General features: G+C 45.2%; 1 protein-coding gene across 6 annotated transcripts in view; it reads left to right on the top strand.

The window, feature by feature from the left end:
- The window catches only part of Tmcc3 (transmembrane and coiled-coil domain family 3), a 281,954-nt gene that overhangs the window by 165,083 nt on the left and 90,926 nt on the right, over positions 1-25,945 (top strand). Inside the window, exon 1 of one of the 6 annotated variants that reach the window (XM_052165552.1) lies at positions 2,113-2,191. The exons of 4 other annotated variants lie outside the window; for them this stretch is intronic. The gene's annotated coding sequence lies outside the window, so the exon portion shown is untranslated. Of the gene's footprint in view, positions 1-2,112; positions 2,192-2,219; positions 2,325-25,945 lie in introns of those variants that run through there. One more of the 6 variants, XM_052165553.1, reaches the window with a different exon arrangement.

Genomic DNA, 25,945 nt, shown 5'->3' with positions numbered 1-25,945 from the left:
ATTCACATTCTTCTGCATGCTGACCTCCAGTTGAACCAGCACCATTTGTTGAAAAGGCTATCTTTTTTCCATTGGATGTTTTCAGCCTCTTTGTCGAGGATCAAGTGGCCATAGGTGTGTGGGTTCATTTCTGGATCTTCAATCCTGTTCCATTGATCCTCCTGCCTGTCACTGTACCAATACCATGCAGTTTTTAACACTATTGCTCTGTAGTATTGCTTGAGGTCAGGGATACTGATTCCCCCAGATTTTCTTTTGTTGCTGAGAATAGTTGAAAACCTCCCATGCTCATGGATCGGTAGAATCAATATAGTTAAAATGGCCATTTTGCCTAAAGCACTATACAGATTCAATGCAATACCCATCAAAATCCCAACTCAATTCTTCACAGAGTTAGAAAGAGCAATTATCAAATTCATCTGGAACAACAAAAAACCCAGGATAGCTAAAACTATTCTCAGCAACAAAAGCACTGACTTTTAGAACCCACTTGCTACTGCTATTGGAAGCCGAAACGGGCTTCCATGAGGATCGGGGATCAGAACAATGGCTCCTGAGTGTGGAACCTCAACCAAGAGACTCCAGTTAACACCACAGAAAGCTTTTATGAGAGAAATAAACGGCATTGATAAGTTCATTTGAGGATGGCATATTATATAGCAGTAATTTATAAAGTACCTGCCAACTTTGCTCAGACAGTGTACGTTACAGTCATATTTGGGGGTCCAAATACTCGCATATTCTTTAAGGTTAGTGTTAGGACAGAACATCTCTCATCTTGGAGATACTCAAATCTTAAGTCATCCCCGATAATCAACCCATAATTTTGGAGGAGATATGGGGGGGCTGGTCAAAGTATTTTTCTCTTTTCTCTAATAGAAATTCCAGAGACTACACACATAAGTAACAAATGTATTGACAATTGAAATCTAATAAAAAAACATATTTGCTTGTAGAATGTTAACCACGTACCATCAAAAAAAAATTATGGAACTAAATCAATGTAAAATCAGTTCCTTAATCTGTAAGTTGCAGCTGAAGAGAAGGCTCAGCCACTTACTACTTTATATTTAAAATGTTTTATACAATATATTTTGATCATTTTTTCCACCCAACATTGTGTTTTTTCTCTTTCTCAAAAAAAGAAACAAAACAAAACAAAAACAGGAAGACCTTCCCCCAGAATGCCTAAAACTAAAACATGGGGCTGCCTTGGAATGTGGTTGGTATACCCAGTGTCTTAGGGTTTTCATTGTTATGATGAAATGCTGTGACCAAAGAGGGAGGGGAGGGTTTATTTGGCTTACACTTCCATGTGGTTCATCAGCAAAGAAGTCAAGACAGGACCTCAAACCCGGCAGAAACGAAGGAGGCAGGAGCTAATGCAGACGCCACAGAGGGGTGCTGCTTACCGCCTTGCTTCCCATGGCTTGCTCAGCCTGCTTTCTTGTAGAACCCATGACCCGCAGCCCAGGGACAGCACCACCCACACTGGGCTGGGCTCTCCCCCTTTGATCACTAATTAAGAAAATGCCTTACAGCTGGATCTTTGGGAGGCATTTTCTTGATAGAGGTTCCCTCCTTTCAGATAACTCTAGTCTGTGTGTCGAGCTGACTCGCCAGCACACCCGGTAAAATTCCATTAGAGGAAGCGGATTTTTCCCTTCCCTGCAGGTGTCAATGCAGAGAGCTTCTGGGTTAGAGGTGGGACCCTGTGATCCGGTTTATCCTCTGGTTGCTGGGACCCTGGCTGGCTTGAATCTGTGCGTGTCTTAAAAGACCACTTGCTCCGGTGGAGGTCTTGGGTTTGTGTTCTAGAACCCACCTGATGATTTGTAATTGCCATACCAAGGGATCTATTATCCTCCTCTGGCCTTTGAGGACTTCTTTATGAAGAACATGCACACACACACACACACACACACACATTTTTAATTTACAAAATAATCTCTACATCCTGAAAACTAGATATGAGAAGTATAGCCTGGAGTTAGTTCCTCCCATTAGCTAAAAGAACAGGGGACTAACAGGGAACACTCATTGCTTGGGGTTCCCCATTTACACATTTGCCTAGCAAATATTTTCCAGTCCAGCCAGTACAATTACACAGGGTGTGCTCCACCAGATCTGACTAGCCAAGCTGGAGTGTACGGGGTGATTTGTTTACTGCGAAAGGACGATCTGGTTTCTCGTGAGTTTTCCCCCTATGCAATCCTCATGCTCAGAGGTTCCAGCAAGACAAGTGACGGGAAGAAGAAGGCTTTGGGTCTGAGGCTGTGATGAACGCCTAGGAGAAACCTCACGGGGCATTGTCTGATAGTGAGGTATTTGTCAGAAAGCTGCTGGGGATATGCAGAGAAGGAGGGACACCATGACCACGGCTATACTGCTTGCCACCATTTCCCATGTGTGGAGATTGAAACCTAGTCCTTAGTGTGAGAATCTTAGGAGGTGGGGCCTTTGTCAGGTGAATAAGTCATGTGGGCTCCTGCCTCACGAATGGATTAATGTCCTTGTAGATGTTCTGGTAAGGCTTGGCGACTGTTCCTGGCTCATGGCAGCCCACCAAGGAGGTACCATCAGAGAACGAGGGCTCTCATCAGCCACTGACTCTGCCAGTGCCTTCATCGTAGACGTCTACAGACGGAGAGATCGATCCTGTATTAGAGTTGAGCAATTATGGAGGCTCTTATTATAGAGTCCCCAGTGACCTTATGACCGTAATGTACAGCTGAATTTTAAAAAGAGAACCAGATTGACAAACAGGAGGTACTATATGTATCAAACAGTTTTAGGTCTAGACATCTGAGTAGAGTTGACTAACTAGAAGGAAGGGCTGAGGATCTCTCTGTTAGATCCAGATGTTTGAATTAAGTCTCTATAGCTCCAGCCTGGAAGCAGCAGCCACAGACGATCAGGAAATAGGCAAGATTGCGTGCTAACGAGTTTTTACCTATGAACACTGAAAATTCAATTTTATATTACCTTCCTCCCTCCCTCTTTCCCTCCTCTTCTTTCTGAGATGAGAAATGGCCTGTAGCCCAGGCTGGCCTCAAAGTTATGTCCATCCTCTTGGCTTAGCCCTCGCAATGCTGGAATTACAGACATGAGCCGCCACATCTGTTGGGGATTCACATAATGTTCACCTCACAAAATACTCTTTTCAGCCACTTAAAATCATAAAAACCATTTATACAAAAGCCAGATGCAGGGTGGGTTAGGCCCTTACAGCTTGCCTGGAGAAGCACAAATTGGATTGGTTTTCGGGGAATATTGTCTTTCAGCCATGATATGGCCATGGGTCTCCCAACAGCTGTTGGCTACTTCCTGGAGAACTGCAGAAGATCAGGCTCACTAATGTTCAGTCCTGGCTGGAGTGGGGGTTGGGGGAAGGGCAGTAGCTCTCACAAAGCCCCACCTCTTCCTGAGTGTTAAGGCAGATAACGGTTGCTGAGAGAAAAACATTTTCTTTAGTGTGATGTAGCCACCAAGTTGTGAGTAACCCCTGATCTTGGAAGTAACCCTAACTCTTTGGGTCGCCAAGTGGACTTGGGTAGTAGCATTTCTTCGGTCTGCCTTGGGTGCCCTGTCTGAGATGAACAGACCCTTGCTTGTCTCTCCAGCTCTCGAGATTGGAAAGACAGGTGAAATGACTTGTGTCTGCTTTCTTACTTTCTTAACTTTTGTACTTTGGGAACTTTTGAGAGCACATAGAGCTCTTACCATAAAAGAAGCTAAAGATATGTCCAATTTAAGGATAAAAGCAAGAACACTGGGGCTCCTGTCCCAACAATTCCAAACTCATCTGGATTTATTGACTCAATTCAGGATGCCCCCGTTTGTTCTCTCCATAAAGCAAAGACTTCCTGACAAAAACTGTAAACAGATAAAGGCAAATGGTATTAGTAATTATAAGTCACAATTGCCTCCTGCGCCATATTAAAGCAGGCAACTTAGACTATCAGCCTGAGAAGGCAGTGTGCTTAGACTATAAGACACTTGCAAGCCATTTTGTGTTTTATCTGCTGTGTTACAATCTAATTCTGACTCCTGCTTCTTGCCACTCGGTGTTACACTTTTTTGGTTCCTACCTCAGGGTGATTTGTGTTACTTAGGTCCTTCCTGTTATCTGTCTTCTTCCTCTGTAAATCCTCTGCAGACAGAGGACTTACACATAACAACTCCCATTCCTTCTACAAATAATGTGTGCTTTCTACTTAGCAGGCATCGCTTTGGGCTCAGGGGATACTGGGGTGGACCGAGCAAATTCCTGAGAGTTGGATCATATACATTCTTTGTTTAATACTACTTGGTGCTGTTCTCCAAATGAATGTTTTCTTTCAGGAATAGAAAGTTGGTTTTTCCCTGACCCATGTGTGCTCGGTGTAGTGTGTCCAGGCAACCTGGCTGATTGTTAGTGTGTGCTCCGGGCAATGTGTCCAGCCAACTCTGACTGGCTGTTAGTGTGTGCTTGAGGCAGATTTTGGACACTCTCCGAGCATCAGCTCAAAAGAAGCTCCACATCTGTCACTCATCTGGGAGGGGAGTGTGACAGCGGGTTACATCTGTCATCTGTACAGATTGGAAATCGGGACACATAGGGCACAGCTGAGGGCAAACATGACATAGCATCAGTGGAATACGTGCAGACTTTGTATGTCGGGGGCCATGGCTGCTGCTGGTTCAGTTGGTAAAGTGCTTGCCCAGCGGGCTTGCAGCTGGGATTGGTACCAGGTAAACGTAAGCCGGGTGTAGCTCCCAATGCCTGTATTCCTGGCACTCGGGAGGTGAAGACAGCAGAATCCAAGTCCAAGGTTGTCTTCAGATCCACATTGAGCTCAGGGAAGCCTGGGGTGGACCAGAGGCTTTCTCCAAGAGGAACCGAAAGAAGAAAGAAGATGCAGGTTCTGTGTGTTCAAGTTAGCTTCTCTTCTGGCTCCTCTTTTGTCACTGAGCTCATCAGTGGCTTGATTTTATCATCTTCAAAATGGGCACAATGACACCTGCTCTAGACTGCTCATGCCGTCATCACTGTCTTTATTAAGAGCTGAATTTTGTTGACCATGTCTTGCCTTTACAGGGAGCATTTCACTTAATTTTCCTAATAATGACTTCTAGGCTTTTTTGGCTGAAATCGGGTGTCATTCCATCCAAATTATTGTTAGCCAGTGATACCTCACTTTTACTATGAAGAACCAGACATCTAGTTAAAGTTGATTGACAGTGGGATGGTGGCATTTGGTGTGGGTTTAGTCTGATTTGCTTTACCTTGGATGTACAGACAGCAGCATGTCTGTGGCTAGGAAAAGCATGAGAGGCCTTTTAATTTGACCACAGCTGGTGTGGCTATAATTACTACACCTGCCATGTACATAGCCCATACAGACCTTTGTAAAGGCTTTTTTTTAAAACATCTTATTGATTTTTTTTTGTGACTTTCACATCATGCACCTCAGTGCCCCAGCTCATCTCCCTGTCCCCTCATATCCTCCCTTCACTCTTGCAACTCCCCCCAACACACACACACACACACACACACACACACACACACGGCAAAGCATATAAAAACATCTTGGGGTTGGAGAGATGGCTCAGTGGTTAAGAGCACTGACTGTTCTTCCAGAGGTCCTGAGTTCAATTCCCAGCAACCACATGGTGGCTCACAACCATCCATAATGGGATCTGATGCCCTCTTCTGCTGTGTCTGAAGACAGCTACATATACATAAGATAGATAAATAAATCTTTAAAAAAAAAACTCATGAAGCTATAGTGTGTCATAGTGTGCCCCACAGTCTATCCCTCTGCCCACACATCCTAACTCACTGCAATGAGTCATTGGTCTGGTCTGAGGGCTCTGAGCCTGGCCCGTATCTAAAAATATTATTTTCAATTATTTTAACATTGATTATGTTTTTCCATTGAGTACTGAAGACTATGAAAATGGCTGAAACAAATCACTTTCTTTATACTTTGAAAGCCAGTCGAGGATCTGGTCCTCAGGGATCTCTTGGGCCTGGAATGAGCCTCACTTCTAGTCAGTCTCTCTCTCTCTCTCTCTCTCTCTCTCTCTCTCTCTCTCTCTCTCTCTCTCTCTCTCTCTCACCAGTTGCTCCATCTTTCATTTTTAAAGTGTGTGTATATGGGGGAGTGCATATGAGTGCAGCTGGTCTTAAGAGGCCAGAGGCCCTGGATCCCTTGGACACGGAGTTACAGGTAGTTTAGTGAGCCCCCTGATTTGAATACTGGGAACTGAGTCCAACTCCTTTGCAAGAGCGGTGTGCCCCCTCCCACAGACACTGAGGCCTCTCCCTGTCCCAGATTGTTCCATCTTGAGAATGCATCTGGGCTGTGCTTGACTGTGGCACCCCTGGAAGGCATAGGTAACATAGTTCTCTGTGTTGGCTTTCCTCTTTAAGGTACTTTTATTAACTTAGCACTTTTGTTTACTGTAACCAAAGAGTTATAAGCCAATTTGATGCCAGAAAGTAGGTCCCATTTCACAGACAAAAAACAACCCTGAGTCTTGGAAGGGAGCACAGCACATCATAATATACTAGATGCAACAATCCCTGTACTAGGCCTGGCAAACCATAGCTGCTCATTCTATCTCTTTGCCTTTCTGCACATCCCACCCACCCACCTCACAACAGTGTGGATAAGATTGTTAACTCTCTGAGTAATTTGTTATAGGTCAGTAAAGACAAGCCCATTCGTTCCTTTTCTTCCCTTGGGCTTCTCAGACTGGATGTGTGCCTCCCGTACTTCTGGCCACATCCTACTTTGCATGTGTCATGGGTATTCCGGCTTGGGTCCTTGATAAAACGACACAGCATTAACAAGTAGATGATAAGCCCAAATTAGATCATCTGAAGAGCACTGATAAGGGAACTTTGGTTGATGCCTGTCCGAAACCTGGAGTGCATACCCAGACCTGGGAACCAAAACGCGGTATAGATAGGGCTCCCTTAACCACGTCTCCCCAGCCTCACTCTTCTATCCCCTCATTCCTCCTGCTGTTCCCATGAGTGAGTCCAGCTGGAAGACACAGATGCAGTCCTTGTGTATTGTTCTCCCAGAGAGAGCAGAGCAGATCTAGGAGAGCAGATAGGATGCGCTCAGCGAATGTCAGGGCAACGGTGAGGAGACCACAAGTTCGCTTCCTCGTATGTCTCCATATCCGTGCAGATTCACACATCGTTGACTCCAGCTGTTTAACAGATGGCCACTTCTACCAGGTAGACTGTTACAAATTGCATTTTGTAATGTGCATTTGGAAGAAGTCTCTAAGCAACAGGATAGTTGAATGACAAAGAATTGGAGTTGATACACCTCCCTTTTGTATAGTGTTGCATGTGGTTTCTACTACGCGGCCCTAAGCTCCAGGCAGACCACCTCTGGTTCCCTTGGATCCACAATGAAAGACACACACACACACACACACACACACACACACACACGCACACGCACACGCACGCGCACGCGCACGCGCACGCGAGAGAGAGAGAGAGAGAGAGAGAGAGAGAGAGAGAGAGAGAGAGAGGGAGAGGGAGAGGGAGAGAGAGAGAGAGGAGAGAGAGAGAGAGAGAGAGAGAGAGAGAGAGAGCCCAGTTTTAACCTGCCTTATGGCTTAGCGGCTGGTCTCTTCTAAGCCTCCCTTGGCTAGCTTGCCTTTTCCTTTATTCAACACTCTAAAGCCGCCCTTACCTTAGTTGCATTTCTAATCTCCCTCCTGGGGAAGCGGACAATGGCCACTTTACCTGAGATCTCATATGGCTGGTGACTCTGTCCCTGGAAAGCATGATGAATATGCCCTTTCCTACTCCTGTGTCTCCTAGTCTGCCTCCTGGAAGTCCCGCCTCTTCCGCCATCCATTGGCTGCTGGCATCTTTATTGCTCGATCAAGAACCAATTGGGGAACAGGACCTTCAGCGGTCACATGCAGATTCCTGATCAAAGCATCAGAACCATCCCCTACATCATAGACTTTGCAAATCTTTATTTAAGAAGTCCATCTCACATTTTTATAAAATGAACATGCTGATATAGACTCCTCAGGATGCATGAAGCTTCTGGTGGAGATGGTAAGGCTAGTCCACTGAGCATCAGAAGTATCAATGATGAGTGACATTATCTTTTAATTTAGATCTGATATACCAGGATCCATATCTCTTGCTGACTCTGCAGTATGTGGAGGACTGTCCCAGCTTAGAGGTTCATCTTCGAGATGAATCGTTTGACTTGAAAGGCTACTGAGGCTGTTTTGGTATTTTCCTATGCCAATAGTCTCAGAATAGAGACCGGATAATGACTGGGATTTCTGCCAAGAATCCACCACTCAAATCAGGTGTGTAAGTTTCTTCTTGTGTTATGAAAGTCAGTGCATGAGGCTGAAACCTAGGATAATCTGCTGGAATAAACAATGAACATGTGGCCCACGAAATGCCTCAGTGGGTAGAGGCATTTGCAGCCAAGCCAATGGCCTGGGTTTATCCCCAAACCTTACCTGGTAGGAGTGAACTGATTCCCACAGTTGGCCTCTGACCTCTGACCTTTGACCTCCATATGCCCATCTTGGCATGTGGCACCCCTAAACACAGACTAGTCTTTATCTAAGTGAGCACATGAAGATTGGTCTAGTGGCACACTCTTATAATTCTAGTCAGTACACTGGAAGCTGAGGTAGGACAATCACAAGTTCGAGACCACCTTATGTTACATAGTGAGACCTAATCTCAAAAGAATTAAAAAACCAAAACAAAACAGGTAAAGTTCTTGTTTTGCCACAGATGAGCCAAGTACTTTACAGTTTAGCCTGTGCATGTTGGGCAATAGTTTAAAGTTCATTCTAGGCCTATGGACCAGCTGAAATTCTCACACACTATCTGTGGGAATTTAAATTGGTGCCGCCATTTTGAAAAACTTATTCTTTCTACTGAAGTCAATAACAATTCTACTACATATGGAATCTTCTTACCAAAAATGCTCAGGGCCAGAAATTCTTGGATTTTTTTTATAAAGATTTTGAAATATTTTTGTATACATATTGAAATACCTTTGGAATGAAACCCAAGTTTAATTATGAAATTAACTTGTATTTCATTGGTATCTTACACGCATAGCCTAGTATTTTCGGTATTGACTGTGACACATCACACAAGGTCAGGTGTTGGAATGTAACTTTGGTATTAGAAAATGGTGGGTTTTGGATTTGTGGATCACAGATGCTCAGTTCTAAGTAGCTATGCTAATGTCCATGAGGAACATGTGAAGTCACTGCCCCCAAAACAGGCACAGTGGCATTTCTAGCAGCTTTATCCCCCCATTTCCCTAAGCAAATAACCCAAAATGGACATCAGCAGGGGAATGGGTAAAAAAAAAAAAATGGTACTTTCCAGCAGTGAGGCACTCCCTAGCAGCAAAAATAAATGAACTAATGAGAAAGTCATGAGCTAATACCGAGTACAGAAATATGAACAAACTTCAGAGATACTGTATTGGATCTAAGAACCAGACACTAAAGAATATAGAGGGAACAAGGCATTCTGAAGAGGGGGGAGGAGTTAACAGTTTAGAAGGATATGAGAACAGTACTCCTCATGCCACACTGAGGGAGGTTGTTGTGGAAGAGTCATGATAAACGCCGAGGTCGTGACATTTTCTCTGTTCTGCTTCGGATTACTGTTACAGACACATGCCCAAGCAAACTCATCACACTGCATACCTCAGGTTGCCCCATTCCTTATATATATGAATAAAAAATGTTGCCTTAAAAGCTCATTCATTACTATTATCTAACTCCAGCAAGAGTGATAACACCAGGAAAGCACAGACATTTTTATTTTATTGTATTTTATAGCCACACCCATGTCCTGTGTGTGTGTGTGTGTGTGTGTGTATGTCTATGTACCTTTTCAAAGAAGTTGTCTGGAAGCCCACCTGGAGATGTTCCAAGATTTGTAGTGTTACATGGAAATGCCACCACATGCTAGTCAGCTGTCATGGATCAATGATCAAACTGGGGACTGTGACTCCCAACGGTTATATAAAATCTGATCAATAGGCACAGCTGTTCTCTGAGAAAGGCATTTTTAAAAAATTATTATATTTTTGTTTCTTCTTTTGGCCAAAAGAAAAAACCAGCTCCGTAACCTTGATAGATTTCTTTTTCGGAACAGTTTGTATAAGGGATCTTGCGCCGCCATTTGTAAGCGGTTTTTAATTCAAGTGAGCCCAGAGTGCTTTTTCTTTGGAAAAAAAAACAAATGAGGAGCTTTCTTCTTTCAAGGCTGCCTTATACCGAGCCTTTCTTTCCAACCCTCTCAGAGGCTCGGTTTCTACATCTATAAAAGGGAGACTTCCTGTATAGGACTTCCTGGCCCATCCATCGTCCATTGTGTGAATGTCTACTGCCCGTCTGTCCGGAGCTGCTTACTCAGATAGGCATAGGACACAGTAAGCCAAACAAAGTGGCCTCCAGCCGCACCCATTGTGACTGTCTCTGCTGGCAGTGTCTTCACAGGTTACTTCTGCTGCTCCAGCACATAATGTTTAGCCTTAATAGTCCTCTCTCCTCCCCCATTGCTTATTAGGTAGCTCCAGAAATGACGGTCTTCCTGGCCTTCCACACAAGGAAGTCCTCCTCCTCCCTAACCTTGCTGGCCTTCCAGATAGGTCAGCGGTCAACAGTCCGCAAGGAACTGGAATCTTCTTTCCAGGAATCGCCTTAAAATGGCTTTATTGTTGCACAGAATCTTGGCTGGGAGTCTTGTGGGAAAGGTCTCATAAACAAATACCAGGTTTATCAGAGGCTTGCCCGTGTGATTTACCAGCAACTTTTCACGTGACAAAAACACGTGAGAAAGACCAGGGAAATGTGCCAGTCACTCTTGGCATGAACCAGAGTCCTTTGCAAGGAGGATGACTCTTCTTAGATTTCAGTCTTTTCGGGATTCTTGAGAAGGTCAAAGACCACCTAAAGAGAAGACAGAACCATGAATGGCTGGTGAGAATACACAGAGGGGAAATCCTCCTTGTGTTAAAAGCAAAAAGCTATCAGTCTACAGTGATAAGTGGTAGAGGGAGGCTCCCTCTTGGCCCTTGCTTCTCTGACGAAAGGCAAAGTTTTAAAATGAAAAGGAAGACTCGGAAGTGTGCGGGGGTGAGGGGTGGATGCTGATGAAGCACACATTGGTTCCCCTGGATCCACTGGACAGCGAGGACCAGCAACGAATAGGCTAATGTTTAGGGGTGGATGAAAGGGGGGTTAAGCAAGCCAATCCCGTGTTCCTGTTTGAAGGTAGAGTCATTGATCCAGGTCTTTCCTTCTGCCTTACCCGCTCATTCACCAAAGGAGCATTTGCTGAGCACACACATGCGTCTTACATGGCGCTAGGCTCTGCCCTGGAGAGAGTTCAGAGTAGGGAAGGAGGCACTGTGGAGTCCCACCACTTAAGATCACAGGAAGCCACAGGGAGGTCCCTCTGCCGCCAGAGTTCATGGCCTCTGTTGTTTTGGAATCTCTCTGCCCTTTTGTGGCTTTGTGTTGTTTTTCCTTTGTATCTTAGCTAACATCTTTATCCTCTCCTGGAATGTCACTTCTTTGATCTCAAGAACCTGCTTTGGGCCAAAATGTCCTTCTGATCTAGGAAGCCGTGTTGTAGTCTCGAGGGCTCCCAGGAGATGCCTATGCCTTCCCTTCCTGGCGGCTCCCATTCTCTCATTTAGTCTGTGTGGGCTCCTATTCAAACTCTGACTCACTCACTCTGGTGCCAAGTCCTCATTCTGAAATCTCCCCTGAAGATCTCCCAGCGGCAGACGCTTGGCCCTTCCTCCAATCCAAACGTAGTGTAAACCAGGATGAAAGGCAGGAAGGACACTAGGGGAATGGCTAACAGCACCCAGGTTCTTGACTTTCCTTGTTCTGAAGTCAAACTGGACTTGAAAAGCAAAAGACATCATTTATAGCAGAACACGGTAAAATGAAGACCCATGGGTTTGATTCAGAGACTCTACTGCAGAGGCCGTAAATGTGCATCCTGTGAAAACTGCAGCTGACATAGTCTTGTGTCTCTTTAATTTGTACCATTAGGAGAGGAGGGGAGGGGAGGTGAGGGGAGGGGAAAGGAAACTCAGCTGACATTTATCAAACACCTACTATGTGCAGCTCACTACAGTGCTAGAAACGAAGCTCTTTCTGATGAGCTTAAGGATACACAGCTGTAACCTCAACCTGGGAGGCAGGAGGCAGGAGGATCAAGAGTTCAAGGCCATCCTTGGCTAGATAAAGAATTCATGACAAGGCTTGACTGTGTAAGTCTTCTCTTGCAAAAGAAAGCACCAATATAACTAACAATAAAAACTCCTGTTCTGGTAGAGCTGCTGTGCTGATCGGGGAACAGCCAATGAGTCCCCAAGTGAGTACAGTATAACTCAGTTAGACCGTGGCACGTGCTAAGAAGTAACGGTCAGCAGGAAGTTAGGGCAGTACCAGGGTGGGTTTCAGCCTTACCTAAGGAGGTTAAGAAGCCTCCAACCAAAAGGAAGGTTTTAGTGTGACAGGAGATGAACATTCAGACGATTCTAGACCACAGCATGTACAGGCCTTGAGCCAGGAGAATGAGTGGTCCAACCAAAGTTCCAGGAAAAAAGCAGACCCCAGTGTGCCTGGAGCGCAAAGGGTCACATAGTAGGTTCAATCACACAGTAGGTTCAATCTGATTTGGGGCTTTGGCTATTCTAAGTGAGAGGGACGCTACTCAGAGGTCTGATTGGAAGGATTTTATTTTATCTTATTTAGCTTAGGTTTTTCTAGACAAGGTTTCTCTGTATAACAACCCTGGCTGTCCTGGAACTGGCTTTGTAGACCAGGCTGGCCTTGAACTCACAGAGATCTGCCTGCCTCTGCTTCCCGAGTGTTGGGATTAAAATCGTGCACCACCATCCCCTGTAATAGGAGGGATTTTAAAGAAAGGTTATTTTTCTGTTGCTGTGATAAAATACCCTGACTGATAATCACTTGAGTGGAGAAAGGGTTTATTTATTTTGGCGTATAGTTTCATCAGAGTCAGGGTAGCAGGGCAGCAGGAACAGGCGGATCACATATTCATCTACATCTTTTACACATTAACCATGAGGTGATGGGCTTCTGCACCAGGTATCCCTGCTGTGGTGCCCTGTGCTGCCCAGGTACAAAGCCAGGCAACCGTTCGGTTGTGAACTGAAACCATGAGTCAGAGTTAACCTTTCTTCTTTACGGGCTCATTACCTCAGCATTTGCTCTAGTCACACAAGGCTAGTTAGCACCAATAGGAATAACACCACACAGGAGGGTGGGAGACTGAGTGGCCCTGAGTGTGGCATGACTGCAGTTGGCACGCTAGCTTCTGGTCCTGAATTTAGAAGGAGCCGCATGGGTGTGTGTGTTTTCCCTAGTGTGCTAAACTGCACGGGTGCAAGGCAGCAGAAGCCGAGCGTTGGATAATCAGGTTTCGTCTAGAAGGCTCTACTTGGTGCACATTAGAAAAGGAAGGGAGGCAGGGAGCTGAAGGTCCCTTGTAAATGAATGATGATAAACCACCTAAGAAGCAGAGGATATTGGTAATGGTACAAAGACTATTACCAACATCATTGATATGAGATTAGTGTGTTCCAGGCTTGCCTGGTGTGCAGGCTGGTTTTGTGTGTCAACTTGACCCAAGCTAGAGTTGTCAGAGAGGGAGGAGTCCCAGTTGAGGGAATACATCCTTGAGATCAGGCTGTAAGGCATCTTCTCAATTAGCCATCAGTGAGGGAGGGCCCAGCCCATTGTGGGTGGTGTCATCCTGGGCGGGTGGTCTATAAGTAAGCAGGCTAAGAAAGCCATGTGAGCAGGCCAGTCAGCAGCACCCTCCACGGCCTCTGCATCAGCTCCCGCCTCCAGGTTCCGGTCCAGTCCTGACTTGCTCTAGTGCTGCAGGATGATCTGGAAGTGTGAGCCAAGTTAACCCCTTCCTCCCTAACTTGCATTTTCAGTCACAGTGTTTTTGTCAAAGCAATAGAAACACTAATGAAGATGCCTGGATTAGGAAGAAACTAAGGAAGGGTAAAAATCTGGAAAACAATGTTTAGGAGACTTGACATTTATGATGACATAGCGCGATTGTGGGGGAAGCTGAGTTAGGACAGAAAACAAAATAAGAACAAGAGGGCAGTCAAGCAACTTAGAAGCGGGGCTATTGGGAGACTCCTCGGTGGGTTTACTAACAACCAAGTGTTTTAAGATATGAGGTACGCTACCAAAGGTAACAGATAGTCAGGTGCTAAAATCATCAAAGGATAAAGATAGAATGATAGGTATGTGGGTGACTGTGTGTGTAGGTGTGTGTGTGGGGGGGATGAGTATGTGTAGGTGAGTATGTGTGTGGGTGAGTGGGTGGGAAGGTGAATGTATGGGGGAGTGAGTATGTAGGTGAGTGTGTGTAGGTGAGTGTGTGTTTGAGTGACTGTGTATCTGGGTGAGTGTGGGGAGGTGAGTGGGGGATATGAACTGGGTGGGTGAGTGTGTGTAGGTGAGTGTTGTGTGTAAGTGAGTGTGGGGAGGTGAGTGTGTGTATAGGTGAGTCTGTGTAGGTGAGTGTGTATAGGTGGGTATATATATATAGGCGAGTGTGTGTAGCTAAGTATGTGTAGGTGAGTATATATATAGTTGAGTGTATGTGGGTAAGTGTGTGTATAGGTAAGTGTGTGTAGGTGAGTATGTGTAGATGAGTATATATATATATGTGAGTGTATGTGGGTGAGTGTGTGTATAGGTGAGTGTGTGTAGGTGAGTATGTGTAGGTGAGTATATATAGGTGAGTGTGTGTAGGTGGGTATATTTATAGGCATGTGTGTGTAGGTGAGTGTATATATAGGTGAGTGTGTATATAGGTGACTGTGTGTATGTGAGTGTGTATAGGTGAGTGTGTGTAGGTGAGTGTGTGTAGGTGAGTGTATATATAAGTGAGTGTGTATATAGGTGACTGTGTGTATGTGAGTGTGTATAGGTGAGTGTGTATAGGTGAATGTGTATAGGCGAGTGTGTGTAGGTGAGTGTGTGTAGGTGGATATATGTATAAGTGAGTGTGTGTAAGTGAGTGTGTGTAGGTGAGTATAGGTGAGGATATGTAGGTGAGGGTGTGTAGGTGGGTGTATGTATAGGCGAGTATGTGTAGGTGTGGGGTGAGTGTATGTGTGTAGGTGAGTGTGTGTAGGTGCATCTGTGTGTAGGTGTGAGAGTGGGTGGAGTCTCTGGAAAATGCAACAAGGGAGACTAAGCAGCAGTGTGTAAGAGCTCTGGAAAGCGGTTGACAAGGAGGAGCATAAGGCCAACTGAGGACAAGGCACAGAAGGAGCCGATGACTTGGTGGCTCCAGTGAAGGCCTGGCTTCAGTTACAGTAAGAAAATAAAGAAAATGCTCTTGAATTTCAGAATAGAAAGGACTTTTGTTGTTGACAAATGTGGGACCCAGTGGCAGATGGGACAGGTTTGGGGCTTGGGTTGTTTAGAACCACCTGGAAGTGGGACCTGGCGACAATGTCCATCCCCCATGGAGATCCTGGCAATGAGCAACCTTGACAGCAGCCAAGGTCATGATAGGGTGTGGTCTTTGGCTTTGGAGGACAATGTGTGTGCTATGTGAGAGAAAGGGCAACTGGGAAGGGGTCTTCTAAGGACTTCTTAGAACTTTGTCCCTTTGCAATTACAATTCTACACACCAAACACTCTGCAAACAGGAAAGGAAAGGACATCAGTGCCCTTGGTCTTTCTAGTGAGGTGTTAGATTAAGTGGTGCTTCCTCTCGTCAGTGTTTTCCTCTTACAATGGATCCAATGACCTCAGTGCCAATTCATATCCTCTTAATTAGACATTGAGTACATTTTGTATAGGGTTTGAATTCCTTGAGTTTGTTAAGGAAAAAACACATTAAAAACAATGACCGCAAATAACTTTTCAGCTAACGACTTTTCCCTGAATGCTTTCACAGGATATCCCACATTAAGGCTAATGATTTTCTGGCTTTGAATGCATCTCAGTCCAGTGTACCCACTATAGACTGGATTAGGGTTTTCTGGCCAGATCCAAAGTTCTCTGGCTCTTCCAGGATATGTCTTTTCAAAAAAATGTCTAGAGCCTTTGAAGAAAATTCTTATGTGCCTTTATGTTCCTGCTAAGGTCCCTGATGCCCCAGTGGCCGTTAGAAGCTAAGTTATCCTCTGCCTCCCTTTGGGGTGTTTTTTTTTTTTAAATCTATTTTCACTAGATAAAAAGAAGAGGTATTCTACTCTCATCATGTTCCTTATTCCCATCATAATTCAGTTCCCTGATCCTGTAAATTAGGAGTTTTTCCCAAATGATTTTAAGAATTCATCAGTCTAGCTAGGACAAGGTGACACACACCCATAATCCCAGCCCTCAGGGGAGAGAGGCAGGAAAATTTTGAGTTGAAGGCCAGTCTGGTCAATAAAGTAAGATCATACCTCAACAACAAAAAGGAAACTTATTGGTCTGTTGTTGACTAAACCAACTAAACCAGCTAACCGGAATCTGGCTTTTGGTGTTGGTGTTGGGTTTGTTGTTTCATTTTAATTCACTATCATACCTTGCTTTTTGAAAGGTGTATTGATAATGGACCAGGTTATAGGTCCAGCCTTTATCAAACCGCTGGTTTGAGCATATGTGTGTTATCAATTCTTAGATGGGCAGGTGTGTGATTAGTATTCCAAAGAGTGTCTTGACCACCAAGCATTTTAAGATACTGATGTGGATTTTGAGCATGAAATCCTATGGGGAACGATACCTTCTTAGAGCAGGCAGCACGGCAGCTGGAGTACATCTGTGAGCGTGTCTAAAGATGACCGCCTGTCTCCACGGTCTTGGGCAATTGACTCAGCCTCATAGGCCTCCCGTTTCAACACTGGAAGTATTGGAGATTGCATTGAAACCAAAAGGTTACTGGGAGTATGATGGGGCCTTGAGGTTTTAAGTCCTAACTCATTTCCTCCTCCACTGCACCACGCTGAGCTGTAAGCCTCTTAGAAATTAGGCTGCAACTTTAAATGTCCTTCTAAATTAGCAGGGACTTCAGAAGCAGATCAGATCACACTATCCGCTTTAGTCTCCCCTGTGTTAGGACTATCTAAGCTCCACCCCACAGTTACCTGGCAACAGCCAGGTAGGCCTGGCCCACTATAAGAGGGGCTTCTTGCCCTCCTCTCTCCTCTCCTCTGTTACTCTCTTGCTCCTGTTTCCTGTTTGCCTCTCTCTTGCCCTCTTGGATTCTTTTCTTCCCCTTCCCTCCCCACCTCCCTCCACGTGGTCACGGCCAGCCTCTACTTCTCTACTCTCTCCTTTCTCTGCCTCTACTACCCTCTTAACCCCTCTCCCCATGCCCTGAATAAACTCTATTCTATACCATACTGTCATGTGGCTGTTCCCTCAGGGGGAAGGGCTGCCTCAGCATGGGTCCTCTGAGGCACCCCGTTCCCCCCCACCTCACCGCACCCCCATAGATCATATATTAATAACTCTCTATCTTTTTATAATTACAACACCCTGTGCCTCTTGAGCCTTGTCTGAAGGCTTTTGGAGCAACCAACAGCCCTGCTACACTGTGGCGCAGGCCACACTGCCTGGGAAACTGCTGAGAGCCACTGAGACACACAGGATGGCTGGCTGACTGGCTGTGTGCTGCACACTCATAGAGTGAGATGGGAATTCTTCTGTTTGCAGAAGATAAAAGCAGCTTGAGCAAGAGTGGAGAGTTAATAGCCCACATCCCTGCAAACTCCCAAAAGAAATGGTCGGGAATGACTGGGTCTCACACAAGGACATTAAGCCCGCAAGTGTGGTCTCCTCGGCTCCTGTTCCTCTGTGATGGCTTCTGCCCAGGAAGACGTGATCCTCAGGTGGCCTCTGGTGGTGTCCAGCCTGCATATTGACCAGGTTATCACCACTCGCAGAAGCAGCTTTCCACATAGTTCCAAGAAAGCCTAAAACTGAATGATACTGGCTTAGTCACTGGGCTAGCAATAGTAGCAAATGCTCATATAATACTTCCTGTGCACATCCCTATTCTTAAACACCAGGCTGGTAGGATTCATTACAAATTACTTCTAAAACACGACACCTTCACACCCTGTATTTATTTTAGGCTGGAAGAACCTGATGAACTAGAAGCAGCAGGGAGGTCAGAATGACCTTTCCCCCACTCTTCTTTCCTGAAGCAGCTCTGAGCATTCTACTGTAGAAGATAAGGTTAGACCTAGAAGAATCCAGACACACAGGCCTTGTGTCATTGCCCCTGGGGTTAGCTCAGATCCGTTGCCTTTTGTCCTAGTAACATACATTTCAGCCACATTTCAGCAAACTACTTTTAAAAAGCCACTCAGATCTGGTTGTTTCTTCCTTGGGGAAGCTCTTGGGTCCTATATAACCCACATTCAATATTACACACTTTTATTAATTTGTCTTGTATTACAGGAGTTCCAGCCAATGCACCAAAAAAAAATTTTTTTAAAAAAAAAAGGAAGTTGTTTTCTACCAATGCCATCGAGAGAGGAAGAAATTGAGGAACCCAGAGAGAGGTTGAGTAATTTGCCCAGGGGTCACACGGCCAATAACAGAGCTGGGATTTAAAATTTAGGTGGTTTGGTCAGTTTATGGTCTTGGCCTTAAATACTTTGCTGCCATTTCCAGAACCTCAGGAAAGGGCGGCTCAGATTAGCCATTACTGGAGCAAATTCAAAATCTGCAACTGTAGTCTTTTCTGAATTCTGTGTTATAGACCCTCAAGGGCAGACTTTATATGTGAGGGAAAGGTGCCACACCTTTACACAACACTAATATAAAGTATATGTGGATATGTATTTATGTGTGTATATACACATATATATGCATATAAATATCATCTCAAATATTAGTGACTCCAAGAAGCAGGTTTGTGGCCACCTTCAGCTTCAGACACTGCAGCTATTTCTGCGGACAGCACATCACTCTGACCACAGTCCTTTGGAAAAGAAGCCTCTGAGATTGCCAAAAATACTGAGAGTCAGGGTTCTGGGTCCTGGAGTGTTGGTAGCACCGTCTTCAGATGCTGGCCTGTCTTAAAGAAAGTCATTCCAAGCCAACTGGGAGAAAGGACATTGTAGCACGAACTCAATGTTTTCTCATCAACTGAAAGAGTAAAGAGAGGATCAAAATTATCTCTGGAGTAAGTCACAACCTGTAAATGTAATAGGCCCAGGGCTGGGGAGCCCACAGGCTGAGCTTAGCATGCTCCTGACATTTTTATAAAAGAAGAGGCAGGTCTGGGGAAGAAAAGGGGGTTGGTGGTTTTCTGATGTTGGAAACAAACCCACGTGAATAAATATTTCTAAGCTACCAGCTACGGAGAGTGTTTTTTTTCCTAAATATAGTTTACAGAGTACACACACCAGGATGGCCCAATCACCCCATGATGTTCTCTCTCTTTTTCTTTGCCTCTTCACCTACCCTTTGGCTTTTTGACATGGGATCTTGCTGTGTAGTTCTGGCTGTCTTGGAATTCATGGTGTAGACGGACTTGACCCTGCCTCTCTAGTGCTGGGATCAAAGGCATGGACCGCCACTCCTGGCTCATTGATAAATCCTGATCCCCTGTGCCAAGGCCAAGCATCTATGTCTGATATCTCACAAGTCATCCATTCTCCATTTCACTAAAGTTTAAAAACTTTGTAACAGTTGCTGGAAATGGTCTCGATCTTAAAGGACAAAGGACCTTCAGGGTATGGACAGGAGTCAAAGGCAGCATCCATAAAGACAACTTCTGTACTTTCCTGAGATGCTCCATGCATTTCCATCATCCTTTCTCTCTCTCTCTCTCTCTCTCTCTCTCTCTCTCTCTCTCTGTCTCTCTCATCCCCCCTCTTGTACTTGCTCCTGCTTGTCCTCACGGGGGAGGTGTGAGTGCCTGATCTAGTTCGTTTCTCTGTTGCTGTGGTATGGAGAAATATTGAGGTGGTTTCTTCAGTGAGGTTCCATTTTCCTAAATACCTTTTGCTCTCGTGTCAAGTTGACAAACAAACAAACAAACAAACAAAAAACCACCCCCAAACCAAAAAAACCCTAACCAGCACAGGGCCTCTACACAGTTGGCTCCAAAGAGCAGACTAAAGAGTACCATGTCCTAAAGAAGTGTGCACTCGGAAAACTTGCTCCCAAGAGCTATAAGCTATCTAATGCTAATGGAACCGCTAATCAGTGAGCGTTAACTTTTCCCTCGCGTTCTTTTTAATGCATTCGCTGGCATTATCCAGTCTGCGTTCTGATAGGATCTCGATTTCACACAAGGAGATTGAGGTACAGTGTTCTGCAACTTGTCTCAGGTCACAAAAGTAGAGTAGAGTTGGGGCTCGGGTAGACCAGCACTACCTCAGTCTATAAGTCATATTACAGTTTATATGTCTTAACCTTCAAATCGTGTCTCGAGCTCTCGGTAAGAATTCATTCTCCACAAGATTGAAATCAGAAAGTCCAGAAATCCCTGACTGAGGCAAACCTAAGTTCCCCGTGGACCCGGAAAGAGCCTCCGGAACTTGCCCACCCCCAGGGGACCTAGAACTGTTCAGAGTTAGGCTTTATAGCTCGGGTACTGGCGACCTGAATTCAGAGGCAGAGGTGTTTATATCTTAGGGGCTCATTTCATGGGATTACAAACTCGCACTACCTCACTGGCCAGGCTTTCTTCTTAGACCCGTAATGCTGTAAGGACAAATTAATTGCTGCTCTTGACCTGCCTTGAGAGCCCTTTTGCTAGGTAAAGCAGAGAAAAAGAGACTGCCTGGAAGAGCCAGCCGTGGCGGGCGCCCTGTCTGTAACTGCACAGAGCCATACCAAGGCACTTCTGCTCAAATTCAGGCAACCAATTCAGGCCAGTCCGTGAACTAGTTTAACAGAATCTTAAAGGATATGTGTACTCAGAAATCCACGGAGCAGATGGGACGCATGCGTAATCCTTGCCATAAGGCAGCGCCGCCTGGCCCAACCCACTTCCTACACTCACCTTTTTCCTGGCCTCAGTTTTCCCAGCGTGGAGGTGCGGCAAGGAAGGAGCCAGGTGAGGCCGGTCACAGTAATCCAGAGGTCACACACCAGGTCACACACAGAAGCCCAGGAAAGCAACATGGGCGTGTCTGCTTCCTCCTCCCACCCCCAATCCCATCTGTGATTCTTCTTTTCCCAGGGTGGGTGACTTGTTGACAAGAATACACTGGAGTCTCATAGGCTCTACAATCCTAGTTTGGAAGTGACTGGGGAAGCCCAGGACCCCTAAAGTCAGGATGAAGTAGGGAACCAGAGGAAGATGAGAGCCTGTTTCCTCCAGAGAGATAACAAGAGGACACCCCAAAGGCGACAGGTGAACAGGTGATTGTCCCCCTCCAGCCCCCTTTACTTGCTTGGAGATGGGATTGGTTCACTCCCACTGAGCGGTCCCCAGAGCCCAGAATGTCATGTAAGGGAACCAATCACATGATGCCTTTGGTTTCTGTAACACATTAGCCATTAATCACCTCCACTCCCATTCAGCATTTTCCGTGTTTATAATGGACAGTAATAGCCAAAGGACAAGAAGAGGCTGTTTTAAAATTAAAAATGGGTTTAAAATCCAGTCTTAATGGCTGTCTCCTAAGATGATCTCTCTAACTAGAGAAAACCAGGTCTGCGTCTCCACGCCGAGTGGACAGTTAGGGAACCAGCATGGGTGTACTGGCCGTTTTTGCCTCAGTGAGGTCCAACACGGAAGTATAGAGAGGAAAGTTTTGAAGCTGACTGGCCTTGGGAGCAGACTGGCCATAGTGGTATCACTCTGGCTAGTGAACACACGGACCAGAAACTCCTGTGGGGCAGGACTTGGGTGTGGAATTGGTTTGGTGCCGGATACAGCACAAATTAAAAGTGTATCACGATTTGAGTATTTCTCAGAGGGCAGATGTGGCTCCAGGCTTAGGCCTGGATTAACCTGATTTTCAGTAAATCTGCTTCAACTGTGCCTGTCGTAATCATGAAAATTAAATATGTAGGTCTTGTAAACATATGATTTCTTTTAGACAAAATTTTATTGCATAACCTAGGCTGCCTATGAATTCTGTGCCCTGCTTTAAACCCCTCTCTGATGGAATTACAAGCCTGTACACATATGCGCCTTGGCATTGTTAGGCAAGGGTTGGATGTTTTATAATCCTGAATCAACCATGAGGTGTTGGTGTGGCCAGTCCAAATACTTCCAGGCTGTGTTTATGTCATAAATGTCTTCAGTCCAGCAAATACTTGACGCACCTCACATAAACCACTTCAACTTGTTTGGTATCATCCGATTCTTTCCAGAGCCACTGCAGAGATGACTGTTAGCCACAAGGGATGCTGACACAAAGACAAGTAAACTATACAAGGTGACAGAGCCAAGCAGCACCTAGGCCATGGGCCTCTTAACTATGCCACTGTCCCTCCGTTTTGTTTTAAGATACACTCTATAACCCAGACCGACCTGAAACCCATAATTCTCCTGCCTCGGCCTCCCCAGTGCTGGAATTTATAGACACATGTGACCATACCTGGCTTTCCACTCACTTTGTAAAGCCCAGATTTCTCAGGTTTCACACAAATAGGTCATCTTTTCTTTCTGTCATGTTGACCCAGTTACACTCCTTTCTGTCGATTTAGCCATCGTCCAGGGTGTCAGAAGCAAATTCTATACATAACCAAGGTCTTAAGGACAAAACTCCTTAGCAAAATCCAAATTTCTTGGGGAGCTGGGGAAGCAAGGGAGATGGATACCTTCTCTGTGCCAGGTGCTTGCCGCAGGCAAACACGCTTTAAGGGCTGGTTTTACAAATGCACATCATTTTGGTTGTCACATAAAATAAAACCTTTCTTGGGCACCTCCCTCGTTCATCTTTAGACCCACTAACCCCAGCTTCTTTCTCTCCCGATTTTTCTTGCCCAGCAGTAGCAGTGGAGAGCAAGGACTTTTCTTCACCCCACCTCTTGCTTTTCAGTCTTTTCCCATCTGGAGAAGTTTGCAGTGTGGTCACCCAGGGTCCCCATGAGAATACTAAATGGGGGAACCGTTTTCAAAGACTTATTCTCATTTCTTAAAATCATGTGTATGCGTGTGGCCACGTGGGGGTAGGGGCATGTGCATTGAGTGCGGGGTGCGTGTGAGTGCACACGCCTATGGACGCCAGAAGCATCCTGCAGTTACAGGACCTGCAGTTCGGGATCTGCAGTTACAGGGGTCTGAATTACCTGGTATGGGTGCTGGGAATGAGATTGAGATCCTGTGCAGCAGAAGAATGCATGTTTAATAACTGCTGAGCCACCAATCAAAGCCATTCAACTGTCTCTTAGACACACTACTCTTTCTCTTTAGCAAGATTTAGTATACACTGTCTTGTAAAGTTTCTGTCAAGGGAATTACAAAGTGGGATTCGTGCCTTCCTCCTGTGAGGGTGAAGAGGTCCCCAGGAGATGGCCTGTGGGAAGCAGGAAGCATAGGCTATGGTGATGGGTAGGGAGGAGGCTGGCCACGTTCTCAAACATGCTATGCCTTCGGATCCTTGTACTCTGTGCTACTTCTCCGTTTCCTTTGCTGTATCTCAGAGGAGGACCCTGGGAGAGGGGGCTAGAAGAGACAGAAGGATAATGATGTGGATGGAAATGTCACAACAAAAGCCATTACTTGGGGCTGGAGAGATGGCTCAGTGGTTAAGAGCATTGACTGCTCTTCCGAAGGTTCTGAGTTCAAATCCCAGCAACCACATGGTGGCTTACAACCATCTGTAATGAGATCTGATGCCCTTGTATGTAGTGTCTGAAGACAGCTACAGTGTACTTAGATATAATAATAAATAAACGGAACCAGTGGAGTTGACTGGAGTGAGCAGAGATCCTGAATGCAATTCCCAGCAACCACATGATGACTCACAACCGTCAGTACAGCCACAGTGTACGCATATACATAAAATAGATAAATATTTTTAAAAAAAAGAAATCCATTACTTTGTATGTGGACCTACAAGAATTAATTTTAAAAATGATTTTAAATTTTTTATTTAAAAAATAAAAAGATTTAAAAAAATGTTCGTCCCACAAGTATATTAGCATATTTCATGCCAGAAAATGTTCTTGGCTCCAAGAATAGAAAAATAAGCACAATTAGAATTAGCGTGTGGCTTCATTTGTGGGTATAAAATTTTGATAATTGCTGTATATTGATCTCAGATGATGCTGTACACAGTAGAATCCTTTACCCAAGGGGGTTTGTTCCAGTGCATTTACTGAATGCCTGACACTACAAATAGTGCTAAACCCCATGTGTACTCTGGCTTTGCTATACATACATACCTCTAGGGAAGTTATTTATAAATTAGGGACAGTAAAAGATTAATAGCAATTACCATTATAATAGGATTGTAGCAAAACGCTGTGGTAAAATCACCAACATTATCCCTCTTGTACTTTGGGGAACATTATTGAATAAAATAAGGATCACTTAATAAAAACATAGTTGGTTACTAAGTGACGAGCAGTCATATGTAGAGAGAACACAATGAACAACAGAGAGGCGGGTTGTCTGTTTGCCTGGCAGGGCATATAGTGCAAAGATTTTTATCACATTAAATCTGGCACACAATTTTAAATTTGTCTATATCTGGAATTTTTCATTAAATATTTTTGAGCTATGGTTAACCTTGGGTAACTGAAATTGCTGAAAAGGAACCCACAGGTAATTAGCGCCTAACACCGCATAACAAATATTAGCGCATATTTTCATAATTACATTTATGTTGTGTATTATATAAATACTACTTATAATAATTATATACCCTGTGACAAAATACACAGCATACAAGATGTTATCAGGTATTAGAAAGGGAAGGACAGGGGAGGAAAGACACAGGAGTGTTGACGTTTAGAACAAAATGATCAGAGAAGCCCCCACTAGTTAGTTGCCTGTGGTATTTGACTAAAGACCAAAAGAAGTGAGGAGGTAACACATGTCGGACACTTAGGAACTGACCATTCCAGACAAGGACCTTAAGGTATGGGAGCATCGACCCCCTTCTCTGCGTCCGTCCCCACTTCTCATCTAGTTCCTTGACTGTCCAATATAGTCGCATCTTGGGATAGCCACCACGTTCCTGCAGCTCACGAACTAAATCCCCTATTTCTCTGTCTCTCCTGACCACCCGCCTTACTGATTTTCCAACTTCCGGCCACATGTGCATGTGTGTTGATGGCGGCACCTGCGCCTGCTCCTCCACATACCCACGTGCTCCCCACACATGCGCATGCTCCTCCACGCCCCTGTGGATCCACTGGGGTCCACCTTTTGGTAGACAGCGCCTAACCTGTGTGTCTATTTTTAATACCTCGTCACCTTGGGCTCAGCAGTTGTCTCTGCCCCTCTGTCTATAGCATGTCCTCCTGGCTGCCTCCTCCTGCCCTCTGCCTGAGCCTCCCTCACTTCCTGTCTAGCCCAGAGCTAGTCCCTGCCTGGGCAGCCCCCCTCTCTGCCTTCCCTGCTGCAGCCTGGGTTTCCAATGATCTTCAACACAAAAGAGAGCTGTGTGGGACCAGCGGAAGGGAAGTCTAAAGATGTGCTTTGCTCCCGGTCAGGCTGCACTGCCTGTCGGTAAAAAAAAAAAAAAAAAAAAAAAAAAAAAAAGACACTCGAGCATCTGAATGGTGTGCTTTTTGGATTGCAGAGCCAGAGTGGAGAAATAACCAAAGACAGCTGGCATCTTGCCAGCATTCGCAGCCAGAGCACTATTTCCCAGAATAAAGAACGCCTCTCCCTTCCCACAGTACAAATCCCAGCATTCCTCGGTCACAGAAAGCCTGCTTCTGTCTGGCTCAGGAGAGTAGTTTTCTGTGGGCTGTGGTG

This window comes from Apodemus sylvaticus, chromosome 20 (genome assembly GCF_947179515.1).
Source record: "Apodemus sylvaticus chromosome 20, mApoSyl1.1, whole genome shotgun sequence".
Classification (NCBI taxonomy): Eukaryota; Metazoa; Chordata; class Mammalia; order Rodentia; family Muridae; genus Apodemus; species Apodemus sylvaticus.
Note: the sequence above shows the minus strand (reverse complement) of the source record. Positions and strands in the feature narration are given on the sequence as shown.